This window comes from Mchenga conophoros, linkage group LG7, assembly GCF_057382185.1.
Source record: "Mchenga conophoros isolate Kocher_MC1m ecotype Shallow Benthic linkage group LG7, M_conophoros_male_GT1.1, whole genome shotgun sequence".
NCBI classification, from domain to species: domain Eukaryota; kingdom Metazoa; phylum Chordata; class Actinopteri; order Cichliformes; family Cichlidae; genus Mchenga; species Mchenga conophoros.
In genome coordinates, this window is record NC_140532.1 from 3,819,786 (window position 1) to 3,832,663 (window position 12,878).

The 12,878-nt window shown below is 42.2% G+C and overlaps 1 protein-coding gene across 1 annotated transcript in view; it reads left to right on the top strand.

Annotated features, from left to right (window-relative positions):
• Nucleotides 1–12,878, top strand: part of tspan9a (tetraspanin 9a) — a 187,922-nt gene that overhangs the window by 39,409 nt on the left and 135,635 nt on the right. The window contains exon 2 of the mRNA XM_085281606.1: nucleotides 7,939–8,004. The gene's annotated coding sequence lies outside the window, so the exon portion shown is untranslated. The remainder of the gene's footprint in view (nucleotides 1–7,938; nucleotides 8,005–12,878) is intronic.

A 12,878-nucleotide genomic window follows, 5' to 3' on the forward strand; every position in this document is an offset into this window, starting at 1 on the left:
TCAGGTTGTCAAGCGTTAACACTTTCAGAACCGTGGACAGCTCCAGCCAAAGGAACGATCGAAGGTTCCACCATTCCTTCCCAACTGATGAAACCGCAGACACAGAATATTTTCATACGCCAGGACTGACTGTAATTAATCAGCATGCATCTTTTATTTTGAGGTTCGAGTGCAAGATTCAGTTTCATAACACATTCAGAATAAAGAACATTCACAGCTGTCTCTGAATTTTCTTCAACTGGAGGAGCCATAAGGGAACAACCGTATGAAGCGCAGACATCACACTCAGCAGACACCATTATGATCTTTTTTTTAAAACCAGTCAGAGATCGAGATGGCTCGGCTCCCTCTGTCTCGGCTTCTTTTTATGGTTCTTCTTACTGCCATTGAGGAACTCTGGAGCCTGACAGTGAAAGTGAGAGAAATGGTGTCATCACAGAACAGATTTATTTCCTTGTTGACTCTGGTGAAAAACAGGTGCAGGGATACCAGCTTAGTTTTTCAAAGGTGCCTCCAAGACACAACAGATGATGCTTTGTCGGTGACTCGTGGTTATAGCAGGTGCAGGATTTTCTAGGGGCATTGTGAGTGGCGGACTTATGGCTTTCAGATTTGTTTATTGAGGAAAATAACTGTTGATGAAGTTATAAAGTTCTAGTGCTCCCCACAGGGAGTCGGAAGAACCTGGAAAATAACCCAAGAACAACAGAGCTGTCATGGTCCTGGGTCTTTTGACCCAGCGTTTTAAGTTTGAGTTTATTTTGTTCATTAGGTTATCTAAGTTCATTTGGTTATTAGACTCCTTGTGTTTTCTTCCCCTGTATTTAAGCTTCCCCTCACCCTTCGTGTTTCATGCTGCGTGTCTTATGTTATCAAGTTTGTATTATTATGCCTAAGTGTTTCTAGTTCTTATTATTTCCCCCTCCGTTTCCAACCATGTTAAATCTCCCCTGCTCTTCATGCGTTTCATGTCTGTGTCTTACGTTGTCAAGTTCTGGTTGTCGTGTCTAAGTCTGCATGTTTCCTGTTTTACTTTGAAAAGGGGTCTTGTGTTCTGTGCTCATGCGGTTAGTTTTCTCTTGCCTGTGCATCATTATGTTTATCCTAGTCAGCTGTTTCCTCATGTGTCTCCACTTCCCCTAATCACCTCCTGTGTATTTAAGTCCTCTGTTTTCAGTGTGTGATTGTCAGGTCGTCTGTTGTCCACGCCATGTTTCCTATGCCATGCTTCCAAGTTTCTTGTCTAGGTTTTTCTTATTGTTTGTTTAGATCCCCCAGTTTAGGTTTGTGTTAATTTTGCTTCAGTTTGCCTTGCCCTTTGTTTGTACCTTTTCTACCAGCCATATTAAACGGCTCGCCTTTTGTTAACATTTCAAGTTCTGTTCCCTGTTCCTTGGAGTCTGCGTTTTGGGTCCTTTTCTCAATTCATACAGTCTGCCCTCGCCAGACTGTGACAAGAGCTAACACTTCTGGCTTTTGCCTGCCATGGACCACTTTCCTTGTGATGTACAGAAACTCTGTTGAAGGAGTCCAGCGGAGCAATGTAACTATACTACAATGCCAAGCTGCTTGTCGTGGTCTGCGAGGGCAGACCGTGTGGAGAGTGTGTTTGTTGGACCCAGGTGCGGACACAGACGCAGGAGGCAAAACTTTTGCTAAGCTCAAAACGAGCCTTTAATCAGGGCTGATACAGAAGGCAAAATAACAAACCACAAACTATGGGAATGACAAAACTAAGAACCTAAACTGGGAGTAACTAAAGGCTATGAACGAAGACCAGGACTGAACTATGACAAAGTACTGTGGACAGACTATGAACACGACATGAAAAACTGTGAACAAGATCTCGGTACTGGCACATGAAGGTGTAGGGAAACATGACTGGAGAACGTGACTATGAACATGTCCAATACCGAATCTTGCAAGCTAGAATCCTGACGTGCAGCTAGAAATAACAGGGTGCACGAACAGACGACGCGACACGAAGACACACTGGGCTGAGGAACTACACTGAGGAAGTCATCAAGGAATTAGAGACAGAAGGGGAACACAGCTAGAAACACTGACATAAGACAGGAACATGAACCTTCAGAGTAAAACGGGAAACAAGACACCACTAAACAAAGACGCAGACACGACAGTGAGAGACAGACTAGACACTGAACTAAACCTGCAATAAACATGAGAACACAAAACCTAAGAACTAATCCCTGAACAAGAATAACTGAAACATAGATTCGTCGTCGTGGTCGTCATCATCATCATCAGAAAAGCAAAAACGCACCAAAACATAACAACTCAAAATACTGGGTCAAACTGACCCAGAACCGTGACATTGCTCTTGTATATCCTTGCTATGAAGGTTTGCAGTTACCAAAGTGGTTGCTACATAGACGAATGAGAACAGAAGTGGCCTACAGAATGAGTTATAGCCTGAGTTGGGCATTGCTGAAGGAGGCTTTGCAGTGAGGAATAAGGTCTGACACGGGGATGTAGCTCCTCTACCAGAGGACTGGTACACATTATGCACATTATTTGTTTATCTTTGTGTCTTCACTTTTTGACTACTTGATAAATGAAGAAAAATGTGTCTTCATACTCTTGAGCTGGGCCTAAGTGGGCCACAATGGTAAACTTTATTAATAGGATAAGTGAAACAGTGACAGCTTTTAGCTGCAGCCTATACAAAATGGAACAAAAACAACACATTCTCTGACACTGTCCAAACAGAAATATAGGTTTTATAGGTTTAAGAAGAGAGTGTTGTTTCAGGGCAGATGTATCAATTGGTTTGCCTCCATGGCCACGGATCAAAAAAAGGAAAAATCAGAAGCTCTGAGCACATAAGTAGCTCTTGCTGTCTTGATGATAAAGCAAAACCTTGCTGCAGGGTGTATGGGTCAGCCTTAATGTTTGGAGACTGGTTTTGTTTTTTCTCACAAAAAGAACCTAACTATTGATAATCACAGCAAGCCTAAGGGTCTTCTTACAGTATTTCCCTCTTCTTCTAACTGGTGTTAATGCTTTGCGTGTCATGTTTTCCAATGAAGCACTGCATTTCAGTTGGAAACTTTTAAAAAAAAAGTGTAGTTTTGTCTTATACGAGGAAACTTTTAGGAAAATAGGAAAGGAATTTTTATTCCTTATAAATATATCTGTGAAATATATATTTGCTGACTCGAGTACACATGCAAATCTCTTGCTTTTGTGCTTTTTTGTTAGGGGGAAATGTAAAACAATACAGCGTTTTTAAAGGTTTAATTGAATTGTAATCCAACCTCGTTTGGCCCCGTCCTTTTTAGTCCCAGACTTTTTGAAGGAGTGTGCATGCAAACGTAAACACAGAGATCACGCTGACCAGATATATTATGCAAGTTTGGCAGTAGCTCATACTTCATATCAGCTCAATTTGTGGCCCGTTCTACAGTCATCTCTTTGAAGCGTGAGTGGTGAAGTGGTGTAGCTGTGGCAGTAATTTGCCCACCCATGCTGCTGTGTGTTCAACTGTGCGGCTTTTACGTATAAATGATGCTGTGTTAGTTGACAGTGTGGCTGATGGGATGGAGCCGAGCTGTCATAACTCTTCTTTACCAGCACTTCATGAACCTTGGCAAACAGCTGACCTCTAAGGCTCTTCCTGCCTGTGAGAGCATACTCTTTGTGTGTGGTGTGCACGGGTTGTGCTGTGTTGAACGCGGCATCATTATGAATATAGAAAGAAAGTGTAGCGGCGGTCTGGTCATTGTCATTCAAATTGCCTATTAAAGAACAGCTGATAAATGATGACTCAGAGTAAAGTAATGAACAATTGAAGGAGACGCCTGCTCCCCTCAAAGGTGAAAACAAAACACAAATCTGACATGTTATCATCAAGCTAAATGGAAACAAGTTAATTAGAGCTAGAAGCAGGCTAAACTTATTTTCCTGTATCTTTCATTTTCAGGTAAAGATGTGCTCTGCAGACCTGTGTTGACAGCATTTTTCACTACTAGTTACTGTACAAAATAATTGCATGGTTAAAGCTGTCTGTTGAATTCCATCCCGCCTCTTATAATTCAGCTTCTGCAGGAATCTCCAGGCGTGTATCTCATCACTCAGCAGTGCCACACACTTTGGCTTCCCTCCAGTGACTACAGTTTTACCACTGCACCCCCTGACTTAACTTTCACATACATCAACCCGCAATCAGAACTTGGCTGAGCCACCCAATGTGTTGAATTGCACAGCAGTTCCCTGTGATAAGTCCTCTAAGCCTTAGCGATGCAGATTTATGATTGAAATATGTACTGTTCAGTACAGAACAAGAACTGCAGAGTAACGTTGGGCTGTATGCTTCGGCCCAACACCCTTCTTGTGTTCCATTTTAGAGTTTTGCATCCTTTAGTAGCCAAAGAATAGTGTGCTTTTGTCGGCTGTCCCTGGTTTTTCATATATTCAAGCTGCAATTGCATCGAAAGGGATTTACTTTGGATTCTTTTCAGCATTCCTGTGTGGTTGTGTCATGGTCCATCCTGCTGTGACCAATGGCATGAAAAGGCACAACCGAGGCAAGACCACATTGTAAAAAGAGTCTGAGCGTCCGACCTTACTGAAGCAGCTGTCAAGGATTTGGAAAGTAAAGTTTTCTCTACAGTGTTATAGAGGAGGATTATGCCAGACCAGCACTTATTATGGACGGGGTTCAGCCTGAGAAACTTTTTCTAGGAAGAAAATAGAGTGAGGGAATGATGGAGGAAGGCAAGTGAGCTAAAGAGAGAGATATGGAAGGACAGCTGTTAGGGGCACACATCCTATAGAGGGGGGAAATGTGTGTGTTTATGTTGGGGGATCATGCAGGGAGGTGAGACAATGGTAAGACGTGAGCCTCAAGGCTTAGCTGAAGAACAATCAATAGCCTGTCAGGCCTGCAAATGAAGGAGCAATACCTTCATCTTCCCCGGATGTGCAAGTTTCCGCATCTTGTCATTTTGATTTTGCTGTCCCAAAGTGAACATGCGCATGGAGCAGAGATTAAATGCTGTAATGTCTCAATTTATGCATTTAGAATAAATGGATGACAATTTTTGTGCTGCATGCTCTTCATAATCCTTACTTGGTGTTAAACGCAGGATGGCGTGATCCATTGAAGCACAATTTTACCCACAAAAGAGCCGAAATAGACCACTTCACACTACAGTTTAGTGACTGTTTAAATAGTTTTTTAAAAATACCTCTACGCAGAGTGTAACTTTAGACTTGTCCACCAGTGCTGTATTACTTAAGCACTAGTCTTCCTTAGTGGGAGCAAAGCCATCCACAGCTCACTCGCTGATTTGTGCCAGCGCTGGCCAACGGTCCCTCAGTCACAGCTGTGTGAGTTCTGAATGCGCCACAGCTGCGGGACTCATGAGACCCATGAGACAAATGATTATCCATTACCACACACAGCAAAGCAGTGGCTTTTCAACACCTCTTCCTGTGTTTTTTTTTAATTCAAAACAATGTTGTTTGGGTTTGTGATCCTCACTGCAAGGCCAAATATCGTCCTCCCAGGACCTAACCTGAACTTAGTGTCGTTCTTGATCTGCCTCAGCAGACAGAGAGCTGTTTGTTAGAATACCAGGGTCACTTTTTGTTCCTTGTCGGATCTTGAGGAATTTTGTCTAAATGCTATGAAAGGGCTATCTGTGTCCACAGTGGTGATACGGTATGTCATGTACTGCATGTTTTACAAGCTAATCTTCTTCCTTAGCAATTGCTGGAAGGATACACATCTTGCATATTGACTTGTATTCACATGCTCCACATGCTGCATACGTACACAAACACTGTAAAGGGCCACAGATGGTAAATATAACTCACAGGGTGACTGATCACATTTCAAGCCAAATGACACTCTGTTTATAGCTATAGGAACATAACTAACTTGGCTGTACGATCACTGATGACCACAAACCAGCATCTATCTCCTGAGCGTGACTCACTGTAGGAATGCTCTTCAAGTTTTATACTAAATGAATGTTGACAGCTTTCCTGTTTTCCTTTGGTTTTTTTCCATGGATGATCTTTAAAGTTGCTTGTCCAGTTGGCTGTCTGCAGTCTCCCGGGAAGAGGAAGGAGACAAGCTTATAATGATGAGGAGTAATGGTGGGACATAATTATATTTGTTAATTGCGTCACTGGAGCCCTAATTAATTCAACTCACTAATGGGAGGAACAAAACTGTCTGTTTTTGTGAGCTGCATTGCTCTTTGGGTTGTTCTTCACAGCAGTATGCACATCCAGTTTTGTTATCTGACTGGTTTCTTATCCTTTCTCCGTCCTGATGCCGCAGTAACATATTAACGTTATGCTTATTCCTCTGTCACCACTTAACTTCTTTGTGTTCTTTTCTACTGTTCTGCCTTCCCACTCAGCCTCACAGTGCTTTTCACTCTCTGCCTGACCTTAGGCCTTTTGACATTGCATCTTTCAACAGAAATTGACAACCCTGAAGGCAGTCCATTCAGTCTTGTGCTTGGCTTGAAATCTTTAATTCAATAAATGTGCTGAAATAAAAAAATAGGCTCAGAAAAGCACTGTCGTAACGATATATTGTAGATTCCATTCCAAGTATGTCTAACCCCAAAATAATATGTGGATTTTAAGTCTGATTAATAGGGCTTTGTTACAAAGGCTGCAAGCCCTATGTGGCCAAACAGTATATGAACAGTACCCACAAATATATTGTAAACCAGACATGCCACAAAAACTACTTTGGATACTTTTTTTTTAATTATTCCAAGAATAAATGGAATTAAAAGTGATGATAATAATATAATAGTAATAGAAGTACACGCACCAAAGAACTGAAGATAGAGAACGTCTTTGCTTACGTCTTACTTAAAGCTAATGTTGTTTCTCATATTGCTTTTTTCATGTATTTATTTCCTTAGTGCAAACTTTCTAACCACTCAAAAGCTGCAGCATAATGCTTGTTGAGGAATGAATTTATCTCCAGACTACAGTACCCACATGTTTAACATGCAGCTTTCAAACCAAGTCTATGTGGACTGAGATAAAACTCAAACTATCCTTACAATTTGTGTCTGTGTGTGTTTGTAGAAAGCACGGCATTGCCATACAGACGTTCTATTGGCAATAGCCTGGGTCATTGTCCTTCATCGAGCTTATGCAGTACTTTTTACACCATACAGAGGGAAACTTTGGCTGCCATTCTTCAAAAAAATGGAAATGAAAATAGCAGCCGTGCCCCCGTAAGTCATCCTGTGGGAAGAAAAGTGACCCCTCTTGTGTGAGATTGATGCGCTAAATCAGATTGCAGACGCCTGCTGCTCCTCTTACCTGAAGGTGCTCACGGAGGACCATCATTCACACTGGAGTGCAAGCGCTTTGATATTCTGTGTACCTTCCTTTGGCTTTTCAGCTTTGTGTGCGTGTGTGTTTTTTGTGTTTGATCTCAGTAGTGCGGTAGACAAACATAGCGCTGAGAGGTGTATTCAGTAGTTGCGTTCGTATAACACGGGCAGGCACATTTACTTTTAAGACTTGTCCACTCACCTTGACATGCTTCTCCCATTTAGTTTGAGGTTCAGATTGAGAAACTGTGTTCTGTCAGGTCTTTCAAGGTCACCTGCCTAGGGCTCACTCATTTAAGTGAGTCTTAGGCCAGCTGGTCCGCTATTCTATAAAATCACAGAGCAACAACTGGAGTGTGCTCCTGAGTAGCCTGCTGTAAACACACGCTCCCTGAGGTTGTGTTGTCAACCCTCTTCAGATTTAATAACAACTCCAGGCTGGTTAGGCAGATGCAAGAAAAGTTAATTCCTTTTCTTTTTTTCTTAAATATGTGTTTTATTATTTGAATGAGTTTGTTTGCATGGGACATTTCAATTTATTGGCTTGAGTAAAAACGAGGTAAGGAATACAAACCTGACTCACTTTTTTTTTTTTTTACAGATATTTGACCTGCCCAGCCAGCAGCACAGTCTGTGTCCTTTCCTAATTCTCACCCTCCTCAGAAAGGTAAGATTTCCTTTTTCACCTGTAGCACCTCCACCTTCCATCTCCTACGACAGTCTGTTAAACTTGCAGCAAAATAAAATGTAGCGCTTCTAATTTCCTAGGTGGTTTCAGTAGCTCGCCTCCTTTAGCATCTCCTGTGTAATATTCTGTTTATTAAACAAAGACTTCGAAGCTTTTACCTCACATAAATCTGCATTTCTTAAATGTCATCAACTCCATGCCCAGAGCTGATTGCAATCCAGATGCAACAACAAGGCTGATAATCTTTTCCAGCTTACAGTAGAAACTGAAAGTCGTGAGGTTGAATCTATGTGTAACTGAAGGGGCCACACTGATAACTCCCTCCTGCACCTTGCTTCAAAGAGAATCCCAGCTTAAAGGGGCTAACTAAAATTAGCCAGGCAACAGATAACCTGTGCCTTGAGATCAAAGAGAGGCTGAACTGTCAGGCTCTTTGGCGGCGCCTGTGGTGGCAGAGCTTTAAAAGGAGGAATGCAGAGAGACACAGAGATGGGCAGAAAGTGAAGTAGGCTCCAGAGCTATTCATGCAAGGGGATGAGTGTTCAGGAGATCCAGTATCGACATGTAAAGTTCCACAGCAGGAGATCGTTCATGGAGGTTTTGGACTGAAGGGTCAAGGTTTTGTGGGTTGCACATCACGCTCTTCTCAGACAGTGCATCTGCTACGCAGAAGTCTGAGCATCCTGGCTTTGCATTCAGCAGGGTCTTTGATCACATGTGTTCATATGTTTGTAACTGAGTGGGAGACAGCTTTATTCTAGAGTAATGCTGCTCTGTACTCTGCCACGTCCTCAGATTGTTTCTGGAAGCGTTTCCATTACCAGGAGGATGTGTATATATTTCATGGAACTAACATCCATTATTATTGTATTGTATATACAGAAGACTCTGTGTGTGTGTGTGTGTGTGTGTGTGTGTGTGTGTGTGTGTGTGTGTGTGTGTGTGTGTGTGTGTGTGTGTGTGTGTGTGTGTGAGAGAGAGACTGAATGATGTACCCTGCAGCTAGCAGTTCATTAAGTTGCATCAATGGATAAGCACAGCACATCTTACAACCTGCCATCCTGAGGGGATCTAGTCCTTTGGTTCCCTATGAGTGTTGGTGGGTTTGCACCTTAGATACCACACTGGAGTAGTGCTGCACACACGTACGTGTATGTGTGTGTTTGTGTGAGGAGTGTTATTGTTAGCCTCCCTGTTCTTCTCATTGGAACATACTGACTTGATATCCTGCCTGTCAACCATTTACATATTTATCTCCATAGTCAAACAGCGCCACATGCACCCGTGGCCACCGGAGACCTTGTGTCTTTAATTGGCTATTGATTGACTCTGGAAGACGATATATCACAACAAGGTTGAGCGAGTGGGAGTTAGCAGACACGTTGAGCGTGGAGGTGATGGTGCTACTCCGACTGTCAAATCTGTGACTGCATTATTTATACGTCTCTCATATTTATTTATATAGTAAGGATCGGTGATGCAATGCACAATAGAAAGATGGAAATACAGACTCCCTCTTGGACACAGTTTATTTGCATAGGTCGGTGTACATTGGTTCTGTTTAGAAGAATGGAGTACGTGAGCAGAGTCACTGTATATACTCAGAAAGGATGAGGTTTTCGTTTAACTCACTGAAAGCCTTCATTTATTTTTTATGTATGTGCAACTGTTTGCATGTGTGTGCTTGTGTTTCATGTTATATTGTAGAACACGCTGTTAATGTGATATAATGATCCACTCTGTAACACGAATATAAATGGGAAAAACTGCAAATGCTTTAGTTTTCACCTGACAGCTGATATTACACGGCCTTCACTTTCACTTTCTCACGCTTTCCCTGCAATTCTGTATTAAAGCCCATTAGAATAATAGCGAGGATGAGTGAGTTCTAATTTTTCTGGTCATTTATGCTCGAGTGCAGCCAGATCTGGAAACTAATCACAGGCTTGCAAAAAAAAAGAAAAACTGCAAAAAGAAAAAAAATCCAAAAACTTTTCAATTCAATTTTAGTGACATAAATACACAAACTAATGCTAACTTCAGATTAAGATTCAATGTTTATGTGCTGATGTTATAATGATGTTTACATATGTAATACACGTTAAAGCTGGTATAGACAACAAAAGTCCATTATGGCTAAAGTACGTTGTCACGGGAGACGTTGACCAATTGCAGAGCTTTTCAAATCAGAACAGGACTCTGTTTTCAAACCACACGCCCCCCACTTGTAGAGCTCTACCAAAAAGGTAAATGGCACTAGAGCATAAGGTTTCAGTCACTATTCAAGCCACAGTGTCCGTTCCAAATAAAAGCTATTGTCGACTCCTACCTTGTCAGTAGGACTCCGGCATGTTTTGATTTGGCAAAGTTTTACACTGGATGCTCTTCCTGACACAACCCCAGATGGATTTGTGTCTCTGTGTGGTTCAGGTCCAACCCATCACTTGCTAAGCAAATCTGTAAACCTCTATACTAAGATGTCAGTCACAAAGGTTAAAGAGCCACCCTGTCACATAAACAGATACACCATTTCCTGGTTGTTTCTCCAACCTGTTTACTTTGTTTGGCTGGTTCATCTATCCAGACTGCTTAATATATCCACCCAAAAGAGCCATGGGAATCCATCGCTCCGTCATCCTGCAGCCATGCTGCTCCTGTAGGCCAGGTATTGCATCCTAGGAATGTCCCCTCCTGCTGTGCTGCAAACATCCAGGTCCTGTTCCTGCAAATGCCATCCGATTCAAACAGGCTTGGATGCTGTCCTTGCACGTGAATGCTTGTGTGCGTCGAGTGTGTGTACATTGCTCTGTGAATGCTGACAGGCTGCCAGCTTGGGTATTGATCTGCAGCCGTTCCGGCTGGGGCCCAAAGGCCAGGCCGTATCATCTGTCAGTCACTGAGAAGGGCATTACAGCCGTACTGATCTTAGATCACAAATCCCACTCAAAGATAGAGAGGAGAAGGGGGTGGTGATGACGGCGGGCGTGACAGTGAGAGAAGAACGGCAGGAAGACGGTAAAATTGTGATATAAGAGATATGAATGTGACTGTGTGTGTGTCTGTTGCCATTTCTGTTCTGTGTTAAGGCTGCCCTCAATTCACTCCTCCACAGTCTTTGTTGGTTGAGACAAACAGATCTTCTTTAATGACCCGTGGGTGAAGACGAGCCTAAGCTCCTGACCTTTTCACCTTTGCGACCACCCACATGCTTTATCCATCCACACGCACACTTTGTCGCTGTCTCACCAAAGTGTCAGCACAATTACACAGTGCTCAGAGCACAGCACTGATACACCTCGACTAATTTACATGCACTTCAATAGCCATATACACATAATACACATTTACTTATTGCCCCAGGGACAAATAATAAACCATAATTATGTGTGGAAGATATCACAGCTGTGTTCATAATGGCTGTAAAATGACTTCAAAGGTTACAATATCAGTTGAGAGATAAGGGTGTGTATTAAGCTCATTTTTGTGTCTTTTTCTTTCATAAGACTTTAAGTCCCTGCGCTGTTTTGATCTTTTCCTAAATTCTGTTTTCTGTGGCTCCCTCCGTGTTCGCTTGCCGCTGGTATAAAATCTATCCATTATAATCGTGACTCGGATTAGTTTTGATTTCAAGTTGTCTGAAAGGCACCGAGCCCTGTGTGGGTTTTGTTTTGTAAGAGATAGACATCGCTGATTGTATTGACGAAATCCAAGGTCGCCACAACTAGTCTTGCATGACTCCGCTCCGCCGTGCTCCTTCACGGTGATTATTCCATTACTCTAAATCTTCTAAATCTGTTCCCACCATACATTTAGCACGCTGATGGGTCTCTGTGTGCCTTCAGTTTAAACGTTTCATGACAGCAGCCTAAGAATGTGGGAGCTGCTGCAACTCGTAAAGCAGGAGTGCCCATAATGGATAGACAGAGGCCCATTTGGATTTGTTTATCTGTTACCTTTTTATCCCTTTTAATGGACAATTGACCCGTCTCTGCACCGTCATAGTGCATTTTGTGCTGTGCTCAGCTGATGAATGTAAATCAGTGTTTAAATGTTGATATCTTTGCACAATCACTTTAATTTTGGTAAGCTGCTGTGTGGCTGCATTACAAGAGATACTAGTTCCATTTGAGCTGGCACGTTATTCTTAATGAAGTAAAGCTTTTTCTAGAAATCACGGTGTTTAAAATTTTATTAGTTGGCAGGTTAATTTTATTCTAAACTACAAATACAAATTTTATTTGTCACATACACAGTACAACATATAGTGAACATGCAGTGAAATGCTTGACCTGAACTGAACTGAACTGTGGACAGGGAAACGTTCAAGAAATACGATCCGTTCGGCACTGCTAAAACTTCAGCAAACAATCATCATGTTGTGGAATCCTTAAGCGTAATGCTTTTTACTGTTGTGATATCAATTATGAACTAACCCATTCCAAAATGTCAATGTATGCCCAAACTGCCCAAACTGACATTTATCAAGTGCCTCTGTGGTGTGACATCAACTTTGAGCTGACTAAATATTTAAAGGTGGTTTGATGAAGAGCTAACAGGCTTTAAATGCATCCATCCATCCATGCATCCAGGGCAGGGCAGGGTCTGGGGACTGGGTCTATCCCAGTTTCCATCAGGTGAGAGGCAAAGTACGCCCTGGACAGTTGGCCAGTCTGTCGCTGGGCTGACAAGACTTTAAATTCAACAGTTTTTAGTCCTATTGCCAGATTTATCAAACACCTATGCAGTCTTCCTCTGCAAACATTTATGAAGGAATGTTTTTCCCGAAGAGCTCGCTGAATTCGATTGTGCTGTCAGTTCATGAAATGTCTTCCCTCCTACTAGATATTCTACAG